The sequence below is a fragment of the Pantherophis guttatus genome, chromosome 2, assembly GCF_059756535.1.
Source record: "Pantherophis guttatus breed Tessera chromosome 2, ASM5975653v1, whole genome shotgun sequence".
NCBI lineage: Eukaryota > Metazoa > Chordata > Lepidosauria > Squamata > Colubridae > Pantherophis > Pantherophis guttatus.
In genome coordinates this window covers 21,728,163-21,754,247 of record NC_142064.1, presented here as the reverse complement: position 1 = coordinate 21,754,247, position 26,085 = coordinate 21,728,163, and the positions used below count along the sequence as shown (strand labels likewise).

At 38.6% G+C, this 26,085-nt stretch overlaps 1 protein-coding gene across 5 annotated transcripts in view; it reads right to left on the bottom strand.

Annotated features, from left to right (window-relative positions):
• The window catches only part of NIPBL (NIPBL cohesin loading factor), a 162,790-nt gene extending 137,592 nt beyond the window's left edge, over positions 1–25,198 (bottom strand). For 2 of the 5 annotated variants that reach the window (XM_034442384.3, XM_034442383.3), the window contains exon 1: positions 23,810–25,198. The gene's annotated coding sequence lies outside the window, so the exon portion shown is untranslated. The remainder of the gene's footprint in view (positions 1–23,809) is intronic. The other 3 variants (XM_060690708.2, XM_087888224.1, XM_034442385.3) reach the window with 2 other exon arrangements.
• Between the last annotated feature and the right edge of the window lie 887 nt (positions 25,199–26,085).

The following is a 26,085-nucleotide window of genomic DNA, read 5'->3' as shown; positions in this document are numbered from 1 at the left end:
CTTGAAATTATCTTGTTGATATTTTCTGGCAATTCGCTTCCCTGGTCTTCCCATGGGCGCAATCCAGCTGCAGTTGGCATGAATGTAGCCTCAGGGGTCTGGTTTGTAGTCACAGGACCCTGCTGCCAGCTAACAGGAGTTAAGCATGCAAAGGGATCAAAATCCTGTTCCTTGTTGCTCTCCCATACTCTCTGGAGGCTGATTCTGTATATCTGCGACAGTGGTAGCAACCAACTGTTCAGCAAAAAAAGGGCAGGAGGCAACAGGAACTGCAGGGGAGGAGACCAACTCCCCTTCCAATTCAGCTTGCTTTTTTTCAGCCATAGCAATGCATTTTTCCAGTGCCCTTTGCCTTCTCTCTGCATCTTTCTCTGCAGTCTTAGTGATCTTCTTGGAAAAGGAATGTTTGTCATTTCTAGTTGCTAGTTTTTTTCCAGCTGATGGGGACCCAGCTGACATTCCAGGACATGCAGGAGAGCAAGCCCCCTGCTCTGGATCTGCCCTATCAGTCATCTTAAGCCAGGCAGATTATTGGACTCCGAGAGAGAAGGCAAAGCAATTAAGCAGCGGCGGCAGTGCCGGGAAGCCCTGGGGTAACCTGTGCACTTGCTAGCGGCTTCTCCTGAAGTCCGCGGGTCAGCCAAGGCTTGATCTCCAACGAGCCATCAATTACAGTGAAGGCCTTCCCAGTCGGACTGGGGTAGCTCACACTCCCAACGGGGGAATCAGAATGACAGTCTCCTTGCTGCACTGGGCGATTGGCTTCCCAATGCACCCTAAATCGAGCCAGTGGCCTTCCCAGGTCTGGGGTAGCTCGCACCACTCTTGGGGGGGGGGGTCTCTCAGGATGGCCAAGCCCTTAGTAGCCTGCGGGCAATTGGAAGCTGAAGGCCACCTGTGATCACGGCAGTGCAAACACTGCCTTTCCACCCCCCTCCACTTGCTAAGCAAGTCTAAATACTAAATACAAAGAAATCGAGAAATTGTAAAAAATCTCACAGGAGAGTCCAAAACTTCCTTCATCGACTGAACACATCCGCTCTGCAAGGACTGAGTCAAATAAATGGGGAGAAAGAGGAACAGGAAGGGCGTGGCTAGAAAAATCTGTCGACTCAGTCTATGCAGGAAGGAAGAGTCAACCCACGCTTTGGACTCTCCCGCAGCCGATCTGGAGAATATTAGATGCAACCCTAGTAGGAGATTTTAATTGTGGAAAGAACTCTTGGTGCTCTTGTAACTTTGAATAGTCACTAAACAAACTGTTGTAAGTAGAGGACTACCTGTAGTACCTAAATGTACACTGGAATTCTGATGATATCACAAAAATGAATATGACCCAAGATTAGCAAAGAATGATAAAAACAAATTATGTTGGATATGTTCAAAATTCATGAAAATAGTGCAAGACAGCTGCTGCTAAATGAACACAAAATGCGTAAGTTCTATTTTAGCTCATTTTTTCCTGAAAAGATCGTATGCTTTCTGATAGAACTGTGAAAGGAATGGAGAAATGAGGTTGAAGCTTTAGATTCACAGAAAGCTGGTCATGGAAAAACTATTTTATTCCATTTGTATGGCATCCATCTCAATAAATCACTCTGTGTGGCAAATAAAACAAATTAAAAATGCCAACCATAAATACAAGATTAAAATACACAGCAGCCAAGGAAGGTGTCATACTCAGAAGTCTCTACCACAGTTAGGAAATGGAACTCTTCACACACACAGGGCCCCAAGCCTAAGTCCAGAACTAGGTCTTTAGGGCCAACAGGGTCAGGGCAACCCCAATATCCAGAGTAAGAATGTTTCACAGAGCAGACACCACAGGAGAAAAAGTATGTCTCACCAACTCACATTCCTTGTTCAATGGGACCCAAATATAACATGATGGCATATGAATGTGACCTTGGGAGAGAGGAGGAAGGCCCACAACCTAAGCAATTGTCTGATAGTATTTACATTTATATACCACTTCACAGTGCTTTTATAGCCCTCTCTAAGCGGTTTTACAGAGTCAGCATATTGTCCCCAACAATCTAGGTCCTCGTTTTACCAATATCGGAAGGATGGAAGGCTGAGTCAATCTTGAGCCAGTGGGACCTGAACTGCCAAACTGCTGGCAATCAGCAGTCAGCAGAAGTAGCCTGCAGTACTGCACTCTAACCACTGTGCCACCTGATAAAAGGCAACTCAGTCCATAGGTGGAAAAAAAATCACAGGAAGCATTTCAGAAGGGGCCTTCCCAAGTTTCTGGAGACTAAAAAAAAAAAAAAAGAGGGAAAAACTTGCAAGAAAATCTTACAACAGATAATGCTGATCCTCCTGGTAATGCTTCTTGCCTGGATTTCCTTGAAAGGGTAACATATGCCTATCCTGCCATACTAGATCGGACAATAGAAATAATTGAGGAAAGGTGATCCCTCAAGTAACCCAGTCCCAAGTCATAAGGAGCTTAAAAGATGACAACCAGCACTTTGAATTTACTTTGAATTAGTTTAAACTTCTAGGATCAGATTAAGTGCCTCCTTATCTGATGGGCTATTCTGCCACTATGTCATCTCACTTTTTTAATTGGTAACTTCTTTAGTAGGGAGAAAATGCTGTTGCTGTAACACATCTTTAATCCCAACAATGTATTTCATAAGATTCTAAGTAACCAACTGATTGGTTAACTGAATGACAAGATAATTAAGTTAAAAATCCAGCTAATATAAAAACTCCTCAAAGAACGCTCAACAATGTTTCTTCTGTCAAATGGACTGAGGAATCAAAAGTGTTGCCGTACAGTTCAGTCACGGGCCTTGTACATTTTCAGCATTTTTTTAATGACTTAGATGAGGTAGAAGGAAGTTTATCAAATTTGGAGACATAGCAAGCCAGGTCGAGCTAATACCATGTTTCCCAAAAAATAAGAGCCTGTCTTATATTTTTTTGAACCCTGAAATAAGCACTTGGCCTTATTGCCATGCGCTCAAAAGCCCGATTGGGCTTATTATCAGGGGATGTCTTATTTTGGGGAAAACAGGGTAGTAGAATATAGAAATAACATTGTGGAGTCCTTGGTGCTATCTGAGCTTGGTTGTTTGCTTGCAGATGTTTTATTACCAAGATAGATAATATCACCAGTGCATGTATGGGGTTTGTTCCGTTTATACACATTAGCTAGCCCTGCTAGTTTTGGTGGAGTGTGGCTTTCTCCTTAGTAGTTCCTTGATTCTCCTTGGTAGATCCTTGACCAAAACAAAACTCAGAATTATAATGTTAGATTAAGGAAATTAAATATCTGAAAGTTACCTGGCTGAACAGGGACGGACTGGGGAGTGAGAAGAATATGCATAATGACTGTTTTCAAAAAGTTTTCATATATGGTTGAATGTTTGTGATCTCTCTTCCTCTGAGACTAGATAAACACTTGACTTTCATTTTCCTGACAACATGCAGTAGTTATTTGCCTCTGCCTTCTTTTTGAGATGACTTTGAAAAAGTAATTCCTGGTGATCTCCCATTGAAGTACTAATCAAATGCAATTCTACTACAGCTTTTTAAAATACATGCTGCCACCTAATTGAATTGATTGAATTAATCATTTAAAAAGTTTCATAGGAATAAAGCCTGAAAGTTGGGTATGCTCATCATTGTGGTCTTTTTCTGATATGACTTATGTGGTTTTGAGTTTAATGCCCTTGGGTACCATTGTGCTATTATTGTGTAACTGTTGTTATTATTCTGTTCTTGTTTCTTTATTTTAATTTTGTGTTTATTGTCTAGAGTTGCAAATAAAAGACAGGCAGCTTCAATATCAATACAATATTTTTTTAAAAAATTAAGTATTCTAGGGCAAGCAAAATTCAATATAACTTTTATTCCAATATGGCTTATTTTATTTCTTAACACAGTCTTCTTAAGACTACACTTAAATCTATACATTATACTATTTTATAATATGGATCGCTTAGTTTTGCTTTATATGATGTATGAATCCAACCACATACATTAGTAAACCATGGTATAGGCTTTAATTTATAAATGAAACAAGCCATCATGGGTTGTTCAACTGTAATGAATCATGATTTAATATGTATATTCAGCCAATGCCAACACAAACTATTGTTAAAATTTCAGACTTTTGGAGATATGCAAAGTTTAACAATCTAGCAACTTCCCAGAGAATTCCAAAATAATATTCTCTCCCTTCTAAACATGTCAAGCCACCTGTTTATCATGATATTTAATGGAATTGAAAGTAATTTGAAAAAAGCAAGACAATTTGCTTGCAAACAAGAACTGGTGAGACCACAAAACAGAAAAAGAATAGAAAATGAAGAACCTAAAGTGCTCTGGGATTTTAGAATTCAAATAAACACCTTCCAAATAAATCAGCTGTGATAGTCCCACACTGAGTCCCATATCAAAAAATCTTGGACTGCACTTAGAAAATTCGAATACGTACAACTGGATACTCATATATACTACACTGATACATTACAACATTCTATGTTCTTGGGAAGAACTTGATGCATACAAAAGCCAGTATCAGCTAAAGAACCAGCAACTGTTATTTCACATTATTGTGTGTATAATAATGGAAATCCACTTGATGTTCAGGAGGACTTGTGATGCTCTGATGAGGTTGAGAGCTATGCTGGTAGTAGTGTATTCTATCAGAAGGGTCACCCAGGCCAAGCAGAAGAGTTAAATTAAATGTATCCATCAGCCCATTTAATATAATGGGGAAAAAAAGAATCCTAAAGAAGATCAGTCATCACCTTGTCAACAAGAATTCACATTAGATGTTAAGAGTTCCTGGGCTTCTGTCAGCAAGTGGGCAGTAGAATTTAGGAACTATGGCTGGTGCTTACAAGGATTAAAATAAATGTATCCAATAGACTGATCGATCAGCTTGCCTACAATACAACAGTGATGGTTATACAAGAACTGGGTATCAAAATTCAAAAAACAAAAGCAAAGTCATTTTTAATTCTAAAGTAGATGATAGACTAAGGCCAAGATAAAGAAATTAAGATCAGATACAAGGAATTTAAAGAACATGAAGGTCCAGAAATTGAAAAATGTAAGGTTCAAGAGCAACCTAATTTTAAAAAAAAATGGCTTTGCAACAGACAATTTAAAGAAGCTTTAGAATCATAAAGCAATAAATAATGCAAGCAATAGCTGGAATAAATGAACATTATGAGACACAAATCCTCCAATTAAGGCAAAATCAGCTATTTCAATCATACCAGAGGCAATTCTACCAAAGTATTAATGACAATACAAACTCTGAAAATGGAAAACTAAACAAAAAGAAACAATTTTTTTTGGAAAGATCTATCAGAAACTCAAATAAAAATAAAATATAATAAAAATGCTGGATGGCTAAAAGAATCCGAAGTTGAATTTAGTAAAAATCAAATGGAAAAATTAATAATAACAGCAGAGATAGTTAAAAATTGAAAGGGGTTAAAAACTGGATATCTGCTGGAAATTATCAACTGCATGAATTCTGGCTCCAATTCTGATTGTCTTACATCAATTATAGTACACAGCTTAATGAATGCATACTAGAGAAATCAGCAACTGGTTACTAACAATGAAAAACAAAATCAGAAAACTACAGTCCAATAACATGCTTGCCTACAATGTTTAATATACTCACAGGAATAATAGCAGACAACATCCAAGATTATTTAGAAGAAAGTAACACCATTCCAGTAGAACAGAAAGAAAATAAAAGGTAAAACAGAGGTACACAAGATCAACTTCTGATTGATAAAATAATTTTGAAGAATTGCAAAATCCAAAAAACCAATTTTATATATGGTCTGGATCAGGGGTGTCAAACTCAAGGCCTGTGGGCCGCATCCAGCCCATGGTGTGGTCAGATCTGGCCTATGGAACTGTCCTGGTCTACCCACTGCAAAGAGAAAACATCAGGCCAACATAGCTTCATCCCAATCTACTCAATACGAAATGGAAAGATGCCAGCAGTTTGGGAAGTGGTGTCAAGCTGGCCACACCCACCCAGTTGGCCACACCCACCCAGTCGGCCATGCCTACCCAGCCCGCCAAGGTCAACAACAGCCCTGATACAGCCCTCAATGAAATTGAGTTTGACACCCCTGGTCTGGATTGATTATAAAAAGGCATTTAATTCATTACCACATAGTTGGATCATCAAATGTTTGGAAAGAACTAGTGTTAATAAAGCATTAAAATGGTTATAGGAAAAAAATGTGTGGAAGGCAGAACTACTGGTTGGAAGTGAAAAATATGGGTGTGTTAACATTAACAGAGATATCTTTCAGAGTGACTCATTAGCACCCTTATTATTTGTCCTAAGAACAGTCCTGAAGGTATGATTCTGGTTCTGCCATGGCAAAGAGGGATGAAGTCACCACAAACACCACTGCTGGTCAACTATCTTACTGTTATAAAAACTGCTTATCATCAATATAGGAACTGCAATGACCCTAGGATTTTAAAAAAAGCTCTGTTACCATTTTAGGTATCATTTTGGGAAAAAATAAAATTTTTCAGTTAATAACTTAAGCATTTTATTTATTATTCTACAAGAATCTGATAATTTTTCCACAAATTTCTTTCAATTCTTCAAATAGATACAGATACATTCTTCAAATAGATATTATCAAATAATACAAAAAGGTCTCAGAGGAAAACACTGGGAGAGAGCTTAGCAAGCCACAAAAAATCTGAAGTGGAAAATGTCATTATAATCTTTCATTTTGCCCCCACACAGTTGCTTCAGGTAGTGATTGAAGAACAATTTTACAAATAACAATAACATATAGCATATAGCAAATAAATAACATATAGCAATACTAGCTGAACACCCGTGCTCCGCTACGAAACTATGTGATCAGGCTTGATAAATCGACACTTAAAGAGTTTGAAAATTAATGAGTAGTTATGATCAGCCTTTCCTCTCCCCTTCTCTCCCTCAGCCTTGCCCCACAGAAACATCTCCTATCCTATCCCCTTCTTTCCCTCAGGCTTTCTAGCCCCTTCTCTCCATGAGGCTCGCCCCACAGAAGTCTGTCCTATGCTATCCCATTCTCTCCAGTTATTTTCAAGTTGGGAGGGGGAGTAAACGTCTACCTAATTAGCATCAGAGCGTGTTATAATAATATAGGAAATACTAATGCTCTGATGGTCATTTCAAAAAATCCTTTCTTTTGGCCTAGAAGCCAAAAGGAACATACGTGGTAAATTTCAAGTTTGTAGGGTTTACAATTCTGGAGATTTCATGATTAACGCATGAGTGGTTTTCGCTTTTATCTTTATATATATAGATGACTAAACTATTTTAATTAATTAAATTTACAAATGTAATGTCTAGATTCAGTATAATGTATTTATTTATTATTGATTGATTGATTGGTTGGTTCAATTTATATGCCGCCCTTCTCCGGACACTCAGGGTGGCTTACAATGCATTAAGCAATAGCCTTCATACTTTTTTTTTTTGTATATATCTGCTTAGTAGGGCTTTCAGCCCCCCCTAAGCGGTGTTCTTTTTTTTTATATACAAAGTCATCTTATTGCCCCCACAATCCGGGTCCTCATTTTACCTACCTCGGAAGGATGGAAGGCTGAGTCAACCTTGAGCCTGGTGAGATTTGAACTTGCAGTAATTGCAGGCAGCTGGCACGTATTGATGACTACCTTCAAAACTTTAAATAAGGATGAGATTAGGATATTTGAAAATTTGCCATTTCTGAACTAATTGCCCAGATTCTTGAATGGGAAATATAGCTTGGCCTAATAAACACAAATAAGATGAAATAGGATGATAGTTAAAAAGCATAATATTTTTGCATGGCCCCATCTTTACGAAATACCTCACCAGTCAATTTAAAAGGAGCCTAAATACCTCATGTCTCAGTCAATTTTTTAAATGAATAATTCTAGCATTTGCTTTTAAAGTTTTACAAGCATTTTATGCTGCTATTTTATTTGACAATATTTTACATTCTACTTTTTAATGATCTTATCATGGTCACTGTCTTGTAGAAACTTCATTTTAAAATGTGATAGAAAAATACATCTTAACAGAAATGGGCTGAAATAGCCAAATCTGCCAAGGGATGTTTCTCTCAGGCCGACCAAGTCGAAACTGGACCTGAGTGGAAGGAGCAAGGGGCGTAGCCGAAAAACTATGACTCAGTCTCTAGGCAGATCTGACTGTAACAACCCATGTCTGGCCGATGCCACAACCACACTGGAGAAATACAATGAAACTAAATTGTAAAATAAATTCTTACAATTTTTTGCTTACAATAGTTCAAAAACTTGATAATGTTATATTATTTATTAACTTTCTCTGCTATACTTAGTTCATTATAATTTGTTATATTACCTTCAGCTAGCAATATTTATATAGCAATAGCAATAAACTAGTTCATCTTATGTATAATTTTTATTCTACTTCATAAGCAAGTTCAAATATGTTAATTGACTATACTAGAGGAAAGCCAACAAATTGATATAAACTCTGCTGGATGAGCACAAAGGTTATGTAGTCCTGCTTCTTGAGAGCCATAATGGTTTAATGAGATATGAGGATAATACTAATCTCCTACTTCTCCCTATATTCAGTGACTTGTCACTTTCAAACTTCAGAAGTAGCACAGAGACATCCCCACTAGCCATTCAGTGAAATCAATAATTTAGATTTAACAGTTTTAACAATAACAGTTTTGAGTTCACCTAGTAACAGAAGACAGTACCATTGGGATTTTATATTACACAGCACTGCATCAGAATAGTTAAGACAGGTAACTGCACCATCTAAGGTGAGAATTCTGGCAACTAAGTGGCCAGAAAATTTATGAAGCGATCAGTCTGTTAAAAACTTGGCCACTGGCTGGGCATTGAGACTTGTACTCCAGATTTCCTGTAGAACATTAGTTTACTCATAGCTGGGTATAGGAATATAAATGCAACTCTAAAAGATTAAGAGAATCAAAATCCTGACACATTTCAGAATATTAGTAATAATGATGGTCTGCCCAAATATGGCAATTATCATTATTTATTAGATTTAATATAACTACCCACTCTAGTGAATTTAGAATTCTGATAAATGCAGCTACTATAGCAGCAACAGCAATTTATCTAAGAACAATCCGTTTAACAGGGAAAAATATGTATTTATTGCTTCCTCCTGTATGCAGCTCCAGTTCCAAAGATTCTGGATTATGAATTAAATTTCAGCATATACTTTAGGGGGGTGTATGTGAATGTACTAAACCAATAATAAAATGTATATATACTTCAGATTTCTAAACTGCTAATCTCCCTCAAAGAAATGTTCTAGGTGGTGTATAATATAACATAATCAATAAATAGAACAACATATAAACATTAACCTTAAATTAAGTTAGGATTTTGAAATTTTAAATTATAGAATAATAAGATTATAAACTTCAAAAGAGTAAAAAAAAAACAAAAACAACTTGGCCATTTACATTGGTTATTGCAGCTAGGCAGGGGGCACTCTCACCATGGTCGATGGTATCAAAAGTCGCTGAGAGGTCAAGGAGAGCAAGAATAGATATATCACCTCCATGCAGTTCCTGCCACAGATCATCCATAAGTGCTACCATATCTGGTCCTGAAAACTGACTGAAAATGATCTAGATAATCTGTTTCCCTCAGGATCCTCTGGAGTTGCAACACCACCACTTTCCTGACCTTGTGTAAAAAGAGAAGGAGAGAGACTGGACAAAAATTGTGCAACAAGATCCAGCAATGGTTTCTTATATAGAGGAGTGCCTCTTTAAAAGGAGCCAGAAACACTCCCTCTGACAAGAATGAATTCACCAATGCATGGACCCACCCACGATACCTCTCAGGTGGCTTTAACCAGTCACGAGTGGCATGGATCTAATATGCAGGTGACAGCATTCGAATTCCACAGGACCCTGTCCACTTTCTTAGATCTAACAGAATCAAACCGTTCTCAGATAATTTATTAAGTTTGTTCCCTGGCCATCTCCACAGGACTTGCACCATGCTTGGAATCCAACTGCAAACAAATCCAAGCGATGTTATCCTCTAAATTAGTGATGGCTCACCTTTTCCGGACCAAATGCCCAAGGAGCGTGTGTGCCAACGAGATTGCGTATGCGCGAACCCCCAAAATGCAATGTGTGCACAGCCCCTGCACATGTGCCCTGCCCCCCCCCATGCATGCATGGCAGATCCGAAGACCAGCTGGCCTGCGGGAGGCGCACACATATGCGCAACAGAGCTGAACTGGAGCACCATCAGAGAGGGTGCTATGTGCTACTTCTGGCACGCGTGCCATAGGTTCACCATCACGGTTCTGAATGCTTCAAAAATTCCTCTGTGTGGCCCTGGAGATGAAACTCTGGATCACTCTTCCCAAAGAGGGTCCAGGTATCTATAGTATTCCCTTTCCACAGTTCCACATAGTATAAATTTTTGTTTTACCTTAGTTGTATTACAAACTGCTATTCTTTTTTTATGTAGTGCAATTTCAGAACTATCAATATCTCTCTCAAGTTCAAATCTTATCACATCCATGTTATTAAAATAAGACTCTCTATAAATATCAACCTGCTTTGTAGATTTTTTAATAAGATTTGACACTTAGTGAATTTTTGAGCTTCAATCTGCATAGATTCTTTGCTAAAGAACACATTTTGAAAGGAGTTACAGTAGCAGAGTCCATATTTGGCAAACAAACAACTGCACATTTCATCTTAGTATCTCTATCAGATAGCGGTAGCAAAGAATTGAACAACTTGAACAACTATGTAAGCAGCAGTAACCAAAGAGAGTAATACACTATATTAAAATAAAGAGGATGCATTCAAAAACAGATATGTGGAGGAGACTCATTTGAAAAACTGTCAACTCAAATTCTCTAAACTCACAAACTATTAAATTATAGGATGAGGGAAATGAAATAATGTTAGATCACAGATAAAGCATGCTTAATCTATAAGTTCTATGTCTCAGATACTTACTACAAGTCTGTGAAAACTTTCCTGGAAACTCTAATTATGGCTTTTTTTCAAAGTAAGCACAAACAAACTGAATCTGAATCTTAAAAATGTTTACATTCCTTTTCTCAGAATCAGCATTTATACTCATTCCTTATGACTCAAAATCTGATATATGATTCAATTTGCAACATAAACTTCAACAGATCCCCAGCTAAAGGAACAGATAATCCATTTTCATACACTAACCATGCTCAAATATGAGAATATTAATGAAAAAGCAGGGCTGAGGATTTCAGACAATACCTGTATGACAAAATTGCTCAGATCCGGGGGGATTTGGACTCTGACTGGGTAGATTCGGGCAGGGTGATGAGGAACAGTCCTGAGAACGTTCTCTGGGAAGAGTTTGACTCTGTGACTCCTGATGACGTGGACAGGATTCTTGGGAGACTTAGTGCGGCCACATGTTTACTGGACCCGTGTCCCTCCTGGTTAGTACTGGCTTCCCGGGAGGTTACACAAGGCTGGCTCCAGGGAATTATCAATGCCTCATTGAGTGAGGGTTACTTCCCCACTGCCTTGAAAGAGGTGGTGGTGAGGCCTCTCCTCAAGAAGCCTTCCCTGGACCCGGCAGTATTAGCCAACTACCGTCCTGTCTCCAACCTTCACTTTGTGGCGAAGGTTGTTGAGAGTGTGGTCGCGCGACAGTTTCCACAATTCCTGGAGGAAACGTCTTATCTAGATCCGTTCCAGTCGGGTTTCAGGCCTGGGCACAGCACGGAAATGGCATTGGTCACGTTGGTAGATGATCTCTGGAGGGCACGGGACAAGGGTTGCTCCTCTGTCCTAGCCCTGTTAGATCTCTCAGCAGCTCTTGATACCATCAACCATGGTATCATGCTGCACCGGTTGGAGGAGTTGGGGATGGGGGGCACCGTATTACGGTGGTTCTCCTCCTTTCTCTCAGACCAGTCACAGTTCATGTTGACAGGGGGGCAGAGGTAGACCTCCAGGCTTCTCATTTGTGGAGTGCCTCAGGGGTTGGTCCTCTCGCCTCTTCTGTTCAACATTTATGTGAAGCCGCTGGGTGAGATCATCCGTGGCTTTGGGGTGAAGTACCATCAGTACGCTGATGACACCCAGCTGTACATCTCCACCCCAGGCCACCCCAACGATGCCCTTGAAGTGATGTCCCAGTGCCTGGAGGCTGTGCGGATCTGGATGGGGAGGAACAGGCTCAAGCTCAACCCTTCCAAGACTGAGTGGCTGTGGTTCCCAGCATCCCAATATAGTCAGTTGACTCCATCACTGACTATCAGGGGCGAGTCTTTGGCCCCCGCGGAGAGAGTGCACAATCTGGGAGTCCTCCAGGATACCCAGCCGTCCTTGGAGGAACATCTGATGGCTGTAGCCAGGGGGACCTTCTGTCAGGTTCGCCTGATCCACCAGTTGCGGCCCTTTCTTGATCGGGATTCCCTGTGCACAGTCACCCACGCCCTCGTCACCTCGCGCCTGGACTACTGCAACGCTCTCTATATGGGGCTCCCCTTGAGGAGCACCCGGAGGCTCCAACTGGTCCAGAATGCGGCCGCGCAGGTAATCACAGGAGCCGCCTGGTGCTCCCACATAACACCGCTCCTGCGTGAGCTGCACTGGCTCCCAGTGGTCTTCCGGGTGCGCTTCAAGGTGTTGGTTACCACCTTTAAAGCGCTCCATGTCATAGGACCTAGTTATCTTCGAGACCGCCTGCTGCTACCGATGACCTCCCACCGACCTGTGCGCTCCCACAGAGAGGGCCTCCTCAGGTGCCATCAGCCAAACAATGTAGGTTGGTGACTCCCAGGGGGAGGGCCTTCTCTGTGGGGGCACCTATCCTCTGGAATCAACTGCCCCCAGAGATAAGGAGAATCCAAGACCTCGGTGTCTTCCCCCGTGCCCTTAAAACTTTCTTTTTTCAGCAAGCCAGGCTGGCTTAACATATTTTTTAACATATTTTTAAAATATTTTTAATTGGTTTGTTATTTTAAATTGGGGCCAAATTAATATATATCCTTTTAATTGTTTTTAATGTTTGTATTGTATGTTTTTATCTGGCTGTACACCGCCCTGAGTCCCTTGGGAGAAGGTGCGGTATATAAATTTGAAATAAAATTAAAAAATAAAAAATGTTAAAATAGACAAAACACAATTTTATCTAAGAAACCACTGGAAGAAGGAAAAAAATAAAGAGATGGAAGAAATAATTCTGATACCAATAATTGTCTTGTTTTTTCTCTGATGTTTACTACAAACTAAATATCGTAGCTAGGTTAGAGAACTATTATGTTGACTAATTTACTTGAGAATTTATTTGAAATAAACCTTCATTTAACTTCAAGTTAGTTTGGCAACTATAATGGGTATAATACTGTACAAGTAAATCATAGAACTTTTCTTTTCTTTTTGCAAGCAGTTCCTTGTATCTCCACAAAAACAGATTACAAGCAACACCATAACTCTCCAAGCAGAACCACTCATTTTACTGATATTCTTCAGGAAAAGATAATAACTTTATTAAACTTAAGATGGTACCCAGAAAGAATTCTAAAGCTAAAGGTCAACAGAATTGGTCTGTTCTTAAATTGCATGAATCTTGCTTTAACAAACTGAAAATAGCACTTATTGCTGAAAGGACAAAAACACTGCAGAATTAAATCAACTGCTTTGAATTGTAATTGTATTCCTGCGATATAATAGCAGCAGCAATGAGTCCAACATTTAAAATCACAGAACAGCTTTAAAATCCAAGGTGAAATGTGCAGTCACATACAGCAGAAATAATCAAAGATATGCAATTATGCAGGCAAATTCCATGCTGAAGCCACCTGCCTATCCGTATTTGAGTGGTATCCCAACTATTACCTGCTGAGTTTTAAAAATTGTGTATAAATAGGAATATGGAGCTATGTTATAGGAGAAAACTCAAGCACAATACTTTTGCACCTCAGTATCTTGAAACATAATTATTTTGTATTACACAAAAATCAAACAGAAGTTTAAAATTATCTATATATAATTCATAGAAACTAATTTTCAGTAGTACAATATCATATAAGCTAAAATCTGATCTTAACAGAATACAACAATTAAGAGAAGAAATAAATTAGAGAATTAGGAGAAATAAAAAATCAAGGACTTATTGAAACTTTTTTTCCCAAAAATTTATTTGCAGGTACAAGCTGCCGACTAACCTCCATTCTGAGTTATGAGAACAAGTGATCACACAATGCACACACAAGTACTTCCTTAGAAATATTTCAACTTTTTTCTTCACACTGCCAATATTAGCATTCTTGGCAGATGCACGTCACAGCAAACAGAAACATAGTAATCTTATCTGCTACCTAGCCATGTATTACTCTACAGGTTCCAAATCGATCCATCAAAGTGCATAAATTGTAATTATACACAGCATTTTTAACTGATAGTCCTTGGAAAGACAGTTATTTTTCCACTTTTTGTTTTAGGTATCATATTAACATTATATTCTTCTACCCTTTTTAAATTTCTTTTGGTGAACAGGAAAGTCATAACATAATGTTCCCTTATATTATGGCTATCTCAGCGTAAACCTATTTTTTCAAATGTCTATTATGCACTCAAGATATTGAGTTGAGGATGCAACAGTGGTGGGTTGCTCCCGGTTTGCACCAGTTACCCCACCCACCTCATCAGATGCTTTTTTAAAAAAAACTTTTCAACCTCTTCGGCCGAAAAAATGGATTTAAAAGTTTTTTTAAAAAGCCTCTGATGATTGCACGGCTCAGCTGGGATCGTCAGAGGCTTTTAAAAGCATTTTTTCTACAACCTCTTCAGCTGAAGAGGTTGTAGGGGGAAAATGCTTTTAAAAGCCTCTGGCAATCCCAGCTGAGTTGCTTGATCATCAGAGGCTTTTAAAAGCATTTTTTTCTGAAACGCCTTAAGGTTGTAGAAAAAAATGCTTTTAAAAGTTAAAAAAAAAGTTGGCCACGCCCACTGTCACATTACCCCCACCAAGCCACGCCCACAAAATAAGTCACGCCCACAGAACCGGTAGTAAAAAAATTTAGAACCCATCCCTGGGATGCAACATTATCTAGTTCTATTATGCCTTCAAAGTATGCTCAAAGCCAGGTAAAGGAGCCTATGTTCTACATGTCACTGCTCATAATATTCAGAATCATCTCTGCATAACATACAATGGTGGGTGCTAATTCAATGGCTTCCTAACTTAATACTAGCTAAGAAAGAAAGAGGAAAACAGGAAACACAACTGGCTGCTGGCAGATGAAACTTCTTGAAGTTTCAAGTTTTATTCACTCTGCTTCTCTCCTGCATCAAGGTGAAGGGGGGAGAGAGAGAGAGAGAGAGAGATCTGTGCCTTTATTTGGTAGCATAAGGACCTGATCTTTTTTAAATTGCATGCTGGCCAATCACTACTAATTATAGTGTAAAGAAAATTCAGATGTTCATGGAGACAACTGCTAATGACTTGATATGACTATATTTACAAGTTACTTATGTGTAATTCATACTGTAGTTCTCCACTCCATGCCTATTCCTTGTTCAACATTATTCAGGAAAATCAGGAAAGATTACTCTAGTTCATTTTGAACTAGGAAAATATATTATTCTTATCATTGAATGTGAAGCATAAGGGGCAGAGTCAATGGGATGCATATGACTATTCTGCCACTTTTATTGTAAGAGCACCAGTCTACTTATACTTTAATTATTCCTGTATATATTATTCAACTATCAATTAGGGTGGATGTATCTCATGTTTATAATCTGTAGTTTTCTATGTTTTCTATGTTTGTTGTTTATGAGACCAAGACATGGTTTCTGACTTTGTCACCAGAATCTGTACAATCACCGTGCAAGCTTCTTAACTGTAAAGGATACTAATTCTACCTGTTTAAAATTGAATATATTTTATTCTAGGGCGATGATCTAAAACCTTATTTTGGATTACTACAGACCATAACAATAATATATACATAGTATGTTCAAATTTGAGTGTCAGAAGCAAAATTTCAACCATCGTTACAGAAGCTGCCCCAGAATGAAACAAAATGGCACAGCATGTTAACTTTATCCTGCAACTTCTTTATGCTTTTACTTTTTACTTATTATTTTAATTTTAAAATAATAAGCTATTCCTGGCTCTAGATTAATTGTAAAACTGAATTATACAAGATGCATGTGCAGATATAGGTGGTCCTCAACTTACGACCATAAATGAGCCCAAAATTTGTTGCTAAATGAGACTGATGTTAAGTGAGTTTGCCCCATTTTACGACCTTTCTTGCCACAGTTGTTAAGTGAATCACTGCAGTTGTTAAATTAATAACATGTTTGTTAAGTGAATCTGGCTTCTTCATTGACTTTGCTTGTCAGAAGGTTACAAAAGATAATCACATGACCCTGGACACTGCAACCATCATAAATATGAGTCAGTTGCTAAGCATCTGAATTTTGATCATGTGATCATGGGGATGCAGCAATGGACGTAAATGTGAAAAATGGTCATTCATCTTTTTTTTCAATGCCAATGCTCATTAAATGAACTGTTATAAGTCAAGGACTACCTGTAAGCAGGTGTGGAATGTTGCCAAGTAAACCGAACAGTCAAAGAAAAAAAGGATATAGGAAGACTATCTGAAGGACAATAGCAGAGTTGGAAGAGACCTTGGAGATCTTCTAGTCCAACCCCCTGCTCAGGCAGAAAACCCTATACCCATGATGGCGAACCTGTGGCACCAGAGCCATGTCGCCTGACACGTCAGCTCAGCTCCGGCGTGCAGGCGCGCACTGGCCAGCTGATTTTCGGGCCTTCTGGGCCCACCAGAAGTAGGGAAACAGGCTGTTTCCTTCCTCCAGAGGGCCGGGGGGGGGTAGGGGTGGGGAAAGCCCATTTTTCTTTCTCACCTGGCTCCAGATCCTCTCTATGCATCTGGGGAGGGTGAAAACAGCTTTCCCCACCCCCTCGGAGGCCAGAAACGGCCCGTTTTCCAACTTTCGGTTGGACAGAAAGTGACATTTTTTTGCTGTCCCCAGCCTCCAGAGCCTCTCTAGGAGTCTCTGGAGGCTGGGAACAGCAAAAAATGTCATTTCCTGTCCAACCGAAAGTTGGAAAATGGGCCATTTCGGGCCTCCAAGGGGGTGGGGAAGGCTGTTTTTGCACTCCCCAGATGCATAGAGAGGATCTGGAGCCAGGTGAGAAAGAAAAACGGGCCTACTGAGCCATCATCGCGTGGCAGGAGCGGGGGGAAGGGGGTCATGCACGCATGCGCGGGGCAGGGCGCATAGAAATATGGGTGTGGGTGCGCGCATGAACCTCCCCCACCCCCTCCTTCCTGGCACGCAATGGCAAAAAGGTTAGCCATCACTGTCCTATATCATTTTAGACAAATGATTGTCCGAAGATACAAGTCAGCATAACATGAAGGCTTACTGAGTATTGGAGGGACCAGACTGGTCTATAAGAAAGGCCTAATGAAGGACAGAAAATAAAATAACGTATGTGACCAATACATTTTTAAAAAGCAGGCAAAGCAGTTAACAAGACCTGACAATGGCTAAGAGTAGTAAATTGAAGAAACAAAGAGAGAAGCTAATTCTGGCTGCACATGACCAAGTTTTTTTTAAAAAAAAAAAACTCTGCAAGAAAGGCAGAATTGAGAACACAACAACAGACAGCAAATATCTGTGCAAAGAAGCTGAAGAAACAGTGGACTACCTATCGTAGTTAGCTACTACAAGATTAACAGACAGACTGACTACAAACAACAACATGACAAAGTAGCAAGATCTGCAAGCAAAAAATTGATGGGACCACAAGAGAGACAAATAGAAAATGATAATTGTAATTGTACAGGATTTTAAAATCCAAACAGAAGGCATTTCCCAAATAATACTCTAGAGACTTACAACTGTCCTGCAAAACACCTGCAAATTAGTAGAACTGGGGCAAAAAGAAAAAAAAGCAAAGATAGTATCGATAGTAATATATTTAATAAGCACCTTGGGCACAACTCCAAAACATTCTGAGCATCACTTGAACACCATCAGCATTGATAAAATCATCATCAATTAACTATAAAAGGCAGCTTTACTTGCAACCGTTTACATCCTGTGATGATACCTTTAACACCCCATATCTGCCTAACTGAGGTCCTTGAAAAGGACTCAATAGGTGAATAAAAATGCCAAATCCAGTCCAAACATATGACTGACTCAACAATGAACGATATTAATAGTGATAGTGGATGTTGCAATAGCTGGAGACAGCAGAATAGAAAAGAAACAACTAAAAATAAAATACAAAGACCTGCAAATAAAAGAACTATGGCAAAAGAAAGCAAAGATAGCACCAAGAGCAATAGACACCTTGGGTGCAATCAAAGAATATCTATAGGTTTATAGGTAGATAAAAATGCCAAATGCAATCTGTACACCTGGCTGACTATGAAATCAACCATAGTAATGTCCAGAGGATATTTATTTAATAATACTTCAGAGTTAACGTGTAGTGTTGAGTTCTAGAATTAAGAAGTTCTAAAATTTATGCAGAGCTAAGGATATATAAGAATACATCTTTAACTTTTTTAGTATGTAGAATGCAAGTGTTCCCTAAAAAACATATAAGAAAAATCTGTATTATTTTCATAGCAAGACCATTCAAAAGCTTTCTTTTCAAATTGACAAACAACTTCAAATCAAATCTTTTTACTGTTCAATGATCAGTATTACATGTAGCAATAATTGCAAACAGAAGGTTACTGATACTACAAGTTAATAAAAGATAGGCCACAAGTCAGTTTAGGCTTTTAAACTTGCAATCTTGGTATAAACCAATGTAGAACAGTACGCAAAAGAGAAAGAAAATGGAATAAATCTCACCTGCACATAATTACTGTTGAATTCTGCCTGGTATTATATTACAGTGAATATTATGCTAGAGCCTGGTTGAACAAAAAGTGGTATATATAAAATTAATCAAGACCATTCATTATAACAAAATATAGTATAATAAAACATTGGCCAATGATTCACCTATTATATCATCACAATGAAACAATCTTCTCAGATAAGGAGTACTGTATTTTTAAATCAGACCTCAAGAATTTGCTGAGAATAAAGAATTACAATAACCTGGCATAATAGCAATAGCACAGACTTACATATCACTCCTTAGTGCTTTACAGCACTCTGAACAATTTACAATGTCAGTACATTGCCCCCAACAATCTGGGTTTTCATTTTACCAACTTTGGAAGGATGGAAGGCTGAATTAACTAAAAACGTATCAGGATTGAACTCCAACAGGCTATGGGCAGTTAGCCTGCAATACTGCATTCTGACCACCATGCTACCACGGCACCTATAATAGCACATAAGTACATAAAGATAATCAAAGACCTAACTAAATTGAGAATGTTCCATCAATTTCCTAATGCAAGCATTTTGCTATGTTCAATCTGGGATTTTATATTCAAGGTTCTTTGAAAAGAGCTCCACCCTGCTCAGCATTCAGTCAGAATGCTCCAGGAGAGAAGCCATAATGTATCTTTAATTTCCCATCCTTGTAGGTAAAAAAACTAGCTTTAAACAAATAAAGTACAGATTATCTGAGCAGGTTTTGCAAATATTTTCAGTGAATGAGCTCATATGCAAATTGATGTACATTCTTAATTATAATTCATATAAGAGTTGGCCTCAATTACTTTTAACCTGTCTGAGACTTATTTGGTTTCTCTAATACAGTATAAGAAATACAGAGTAAGTGTTATATTACTTGGGTTGTTATGAGAAATATAGTGTATTATGTCCTAGCCTAAAGAACTATCCCCAAGTATTTGAAACATGTCACCAACATTCAAAACTAACTTCTTTGTTTCTTAACAAAAATATGTTTGGCAAAACTTAACATTCAGCAAGTGATTTTTACAAAAGAAGCTCAAAGACCTCAGCTGATTGTTCTTAAAAAATACATTTAAAAGTGATTGTTCTTAAAAGATACATTTAAAAGATTTAAAATAAAAACTTGAAAGTAGGTGTAAATTATGAGAGACAATCAAGCAAAAATAACATTTTCAATTCTATTTACATCTTTAAAAGCACACACAACTGCAAATCTGATACATGTAAATCTGATAAAGAAAATGTTTTATTTAATAATTCTTCTTAAACTTTAGTAACAAAACTTTAGTAAAGTCAAACAAAATTTAATCACTACCATTTTTAAACAAAAGTTTTCGGTATAGTTGAACAAATAACTGCAGGACCAAATACAGCATGCCATTACTACTGAGTTTGTGTTTGTATGTTTATACACATAGATACAAAATGTCCTACAAACAGAGCATTCCAGTCCTGCTTGGAATACATGGAAGCAAATTACACCGTTACAAATCAGATTTGTTTTCATAAGACAATGAATTTATGTAGTCAAAAGCAAAAACGATTTTTAATATGCATGAATCTTTATCAGACATAAGGCATTCTTCAGAAAACATAGCTTAGAGTTCCTTTCTTCCTATACTGAATATTGCTCATTTTTATTAATTTTGTTGATCTTATAGAAACATTAAGAATTATAAAATTATAATACATTAAGGCTTCTTATAATAAAATATGGCACTTTTTTCACCATCACTGCAAAATTTCTAAATAATTTTCTTGCATTCTCAGTAAATTGACATGTTCTACAAAAGCTACCTTTGTCATATTAAAAGAGCATACAACTTGTGCATATATATTTACACACACACACACAACCAAAATAAACAATTGCAAGTTTGTAGTCATAATGCCACCTTCTGTAGATCCATTGTTAGAATGAATGCCTAGAATAATTTTTGAGCAGTTTCTTAAATTTTACTGAAAAAAATGGCTGTGTTCAATAGACATGTAAAAGTTACACTTGAGACAATCTCAAACACTTAATTTTTAAATCATTCCTGATTATTTCTAAAATTATTTCAAATGTTTACAAAATAAACAAACTCTCTCAGATATAATAATCTACTTAAATTCCTGTCAAGAATCCAATCTTTAGCTATCTCATTATCATTTATTTTAATGGAAGACAATATTTTCATTTAAAATTACTATAATTGGAATTATGAAATTGTAATAAATATTTATTATATATCAATACACCATTCACCTATTTTTAAAATATTTAAGAACTCAAATAATTGAAATTGTGCATCATTTTTAAATACTCAAAAATTATGGGAAGATTGGCATTCTAATCAAATATTAGACTATAGCTATGTTTTTATAGGAATGGCTACTTTATATTATTATGGAAAAACAAAAAGTTGTGGTTTGATGTTAATGCTTTTTTTGACTGCAATAGAGGGAGTCGGAAGTCAATGTTTCTTTTTTTCTTTTTCCCAGTTTCCCCTCACTTTTCTCTCTCCTTCTCTCCCCCCTCCATCTTCTTATTTACTTTTGTATTTTGTATCTTATCTTATAACCTAATAAAAATGGTTATACACTGGAAATACTAGACTAGCACATTCTATTTTATATTTTAAGAAATTTCCTGGCAATTTTCTCTAAGCTGCTTGAGAGCAACAGTTTTGGCACCATAGTTTCTTATTATATACATTAAAATATGTCAATGTATTTTCAAAATAATGGTTCAGGCATCTTAGAAACACTTCAAATTGAATGTACTGATTTCTTTTTAATACAGAGTCTATCATAAGGATATTATCAAATACATGAAACATTTAAATGAAGTACAAAGAAACAGTGAAAAACACATACACCTATAAGAAAACTGATTCAAGAGCAAATTTTACATTAAAATAATTTATTGAAGACACAAGATATGAGAATAAACCTCATTTCAATTTAAGCAAAATTCCCACATATTTAATATAAACAACAGAGGAATCATCACATGTTACTTTCTGATTATGAATAATACTGTATTTGATAATTCTCTGGACAGTCCCTCATTTTCTGTAAATTAGACCTATTTCAGACCTTAAAATAAACAGTTAAACACACAGCACAGATTCAACCTCCCCCACACAGGAGCATTTTAAAGCAACTTGTAGCTCATGCTTGAAATAATAAAGTTCAAAAATAAAAAACTACTTTTTCAGACTGAAAATGGTTTCTCTCCCATGCATATAGGCCTGAGGCCCTATTGCAAACAGTGTTTAACAGGCCCAGGCAGCACAAAGACAGGAATGGCAGATTACAGGGAGGGAGGGAGAGGCCGGGTTTGGGGCTCAGCAGGATCTTCAGGCTTTTTAAAATTCAAACTGCTGCCTGACCAATACAAATCACGGACACACTGCTGACTACTACATGGATTTACAGCATTAAAAACACGCCTCCTATGTGACAGCTATATTAACTTCATCCTTTTAAACATGTATCAGGCCATAAAAGCACAATTGTAGTTTCTTAACAAAAGTTACTTTACTGAGAAATATTAAACGTAAGACTAACTTCCCAAAAAAATTAGAACATCTACAACTTAATAAGAACTGAGCACAATTAAATGTCACTTTGTCTTAACCACCCTAGGATTTAAATTGGTTTTAAAAACAGCTATCAGACTAGCTGAATATCACAATTCCTCATACCTCTATATCAGAAAAATATAGATTTTTCTATATGAGAAATTAGAATTACACTGGAAAAAATTACAGGCATCTATTTGGTTTCTAAAATATCCTAATGTTTTTACTAAAGTCATTCTTCATTTGCGAGTATTATAAGATTGTTAACTTTCTGATATCTGATTCAAAGTTACACAAACTAGATACATTTGAAAGTAAGAATATTTTTCATCCCAATAATAATCAGGGTATTCAGAGGTATTTATCACTGTCTTCAATAAAACATATTCCCATATAAACATACTTAAAACGGCAGACTCAATTACTATAGCATGATTTCACAGTGGTCTGACCTTTAAAACGTCAAGTAGCTACATAGATAACCCTTTTTCAAATAGGATACCTGTTCTTACAAATAACTCTTTCCTCTTAAGGACCTTAAGCACCTAAAATAGGTGTTCACTGTGTATCTAGAAAGTATGACATAAATAGTACTACGCAACCCATGGACTCCCAATGAACTGGATTTGTCTGTTCTGCAAATTATTCAGTAGGAACTAGTTTTACTTTTCAAGAAAATCTATGCATTTGAGGGGATGTACACAATATTAACCATAACTATCCATCTACAAATTTGAAACTAAGACAAATAAAAGATGCAACTGTTGCAAACGGAAAACAAACGGGCGCCCGTCTCTCCCCTATTCTGACTAGGACCATTACGTTCGTCTCTTTCCTTTCCGCACTCTCCCCCCCCCCTCCTCCCGAAGTTGTAAATATGGCACAGGTTCGGTGCCCAGTCGCTGTTTAACTGTATTGTTTCCTCCTCCCACTTTTGCTCTCGGGCGCCGAGGCCTGTCACAGTGAAACCACTTCGCCTCTCTCATCCCCGAGCTGGAGTGAAAGCGCTGGCCGCTGGGCCTGCGCCCTCCTCCGGGCCTAGGCATCTCCAGCAGCTCGGCAGAAACCACTCTCATCCGCCAAACCCCGAGAGGAGGAGGCGGAGAGAAACGTGAAACACCCCTGGCTGCCACTCATTATTCAACCCCCCCCCCCTCTTTTCTCCCACACCGGCCGAAAAGGCTAATCCCCGCTCTGCTTCCAGACTGGGCCGCCTCGCCTGAAAGAAGGCCCAACTCGCTGCTTATCTTGAAGCGAATAGAAGGAACCCGGAGACGGGAAAGCGCGAGCGGGGGCTTTTACCTGAGCTAAGCGTCGTCTGAATCCAACCGAAAACCAAGCGGTGGGGGGGAGGAAGGGAAAAAAAAATCCACCCCCCTCCCTCCTCAGAGGATCCGCCACTGGGCCGCCGCGGAGCGGGAGGAGGAGGAGGGGAGATAATATAACAACAATAATCCGGGCCGGGAGGGGGGCTGGCTCCTCTTCCGTCTCCTCCTCAGTGCAGCGAACATGTAGAGCCGAGGAGGGGAGGAGAGCGGCCGAAGCGAATCCCTGAAGTCGCCGCCGCCACCGTCTTCTTCTTCTTCTTCCTCCTCCTCCTCCTCTTTTTATTTTTCTTCTTCCTTCTCCTCCTTGCCGTCGTCCTCCCAGCGAGCTTGATTCACCCCAACATCCACACAGGCCGGGCCGAACCGGATTCGATAAACACCTCACGCACCCACCGAGCGACCAACCCCGGGAGGGGAGGGAGGAAAGGAGCGAGCGGAGGGGAGGGGGATCTCCTCGGCCGCGGCTTGTTCCTTCTCTTCTTCCGCCGCCGTCGCCGTCACCGCCTCCGCCTCTCCTTCTGTGGACGCGGTCGGGGCGGGGCAGGGAGGGGATCGCTTGGGTTACGGTGAGTCGGTACCGGGGAGGGAGGAAAGGAAGAGGGAGGGAAAAAAAAATAAGAGGCTGCGTGAATGTGTCGCTCTCGCTCCCTCTCAGAACAAAATGCCGACCGGAAGTGCAGTTGGAGGAATGACTCCCTCCACCGGCGCCAAACACCAACAAGCTCCCCCTTCTCGCTCTTGCTTGCCGCGGCCGTCGGCTTCGCTCGCTTGGCTTCTGCCTTCCGAGAAAGCCCTGCGCGGAGAACAGCTGGACCGTATCTGGAGCTCGCTGCCTGTTCGCGACAGCTGATGGCCGCCCCGCGTCGCGTGTCGGGACGTTGTGCCCCTGGCTTCCTCCTTCCTCGCAGTTTCTCTTTCTTTTCTCCTGCCTCTGCCTCGCTTTCTCAAGAACCGGAGGGAAGCCGGAGCGTACAGATAAAAGTCTGACCTGCCGAAGACTTCGAGAACTCCTGCGAACTGTCAACATGAGTAACGTGGCCGAGATAATTTTGTAAAGATATTGTACCTTTTTGCCTTTTTTTTTTTTTTTAAAAATAGGTTCTTTGTAAAGTCCTGGTGCCGTGTAAGAGAATCGAAGAGAAAAAAAATCCTTATAAAAATCCTTATCTTTAGATACTTTTTTGTAAAAAATACTTATCGTAGAGAAATATTTTCTTGTAAAAATATGTATCCTTCTTGGGAAGGATACAGACCTTGGGAAAGTCTGTTCATCGGGTTCTCACAACTCGAAAGCTGAAAGGTTATTCTAGCCCTGGTACCTTGCTTTGCTGCCACATTGACGTTTGTGCCGGATCCCGGTTCTGACGGACTTGAAGCTTCCATTGCATTCTGATTTTTAGAATGGAGGTGCTTTTTGTCCCAACCTCTTTTTTTTTTTTTTTTTAGGTAACCTGAAGTGAAAGCATTCTTCTTTAGATAATGGGGGTTTTGTTGATTTCTGACAAATAGATACATTATGCATTGGAGAAGATAGTGACAATCTGTAAAGCTAGTTTGTATTCATGTAAGTTTTGTAAGCAAGGAATCGAAAGGAAGTATAATTTCAGTTTATTTAAATGTCTTTTATTTCAGCATTTTGGCTTTTATTGTAGTGCAGCACATCCTGATGTTTTATTTTGAAAGATAAGAAATCTAGAATACTGTACTCCATAGTAAAAATGAAAATACAGCATTGCTAATTTTCAAACACAATTTCACTTGCATCAATTTTCCCTAATGTTTAAATTCTAGGTTTTTTTTTTTAAATCCAGTCTGATCTTTAATCGTGAACCAGGCTGACACTAGATTTGCTCAGATTTCTAACTAAATTAACTGCATGTAAGAAAACTGTTCTTAAATATATGCTGACCGTTGTACTTTTAACGCTTCTTGTATAATTCCTTGATATAAACCCTTATCAATCAAGAAGCATAGATTTACTCCAAAATTCAAAGCCCAACCACAAAGATGGCTGCCATTATTGTACAATTATTTAGAAATAAATCTCAATGAATAGAGTAAGATTTTTTTTTTTACAGTTTAAGCCTGTGTGGAATAGGGTTGCGCATCTCATAGAAAGCTTGGAGATGCTAGTTGCTTCTGGCTTATTCCATTAACTCCAATGGGATTTAATTTATCTTAGTTAAAGCCAAAATGAGTTTATTTCAGTTTTTTTAATCCTGCCTTTATTATTTTTATAGATAACTCAAG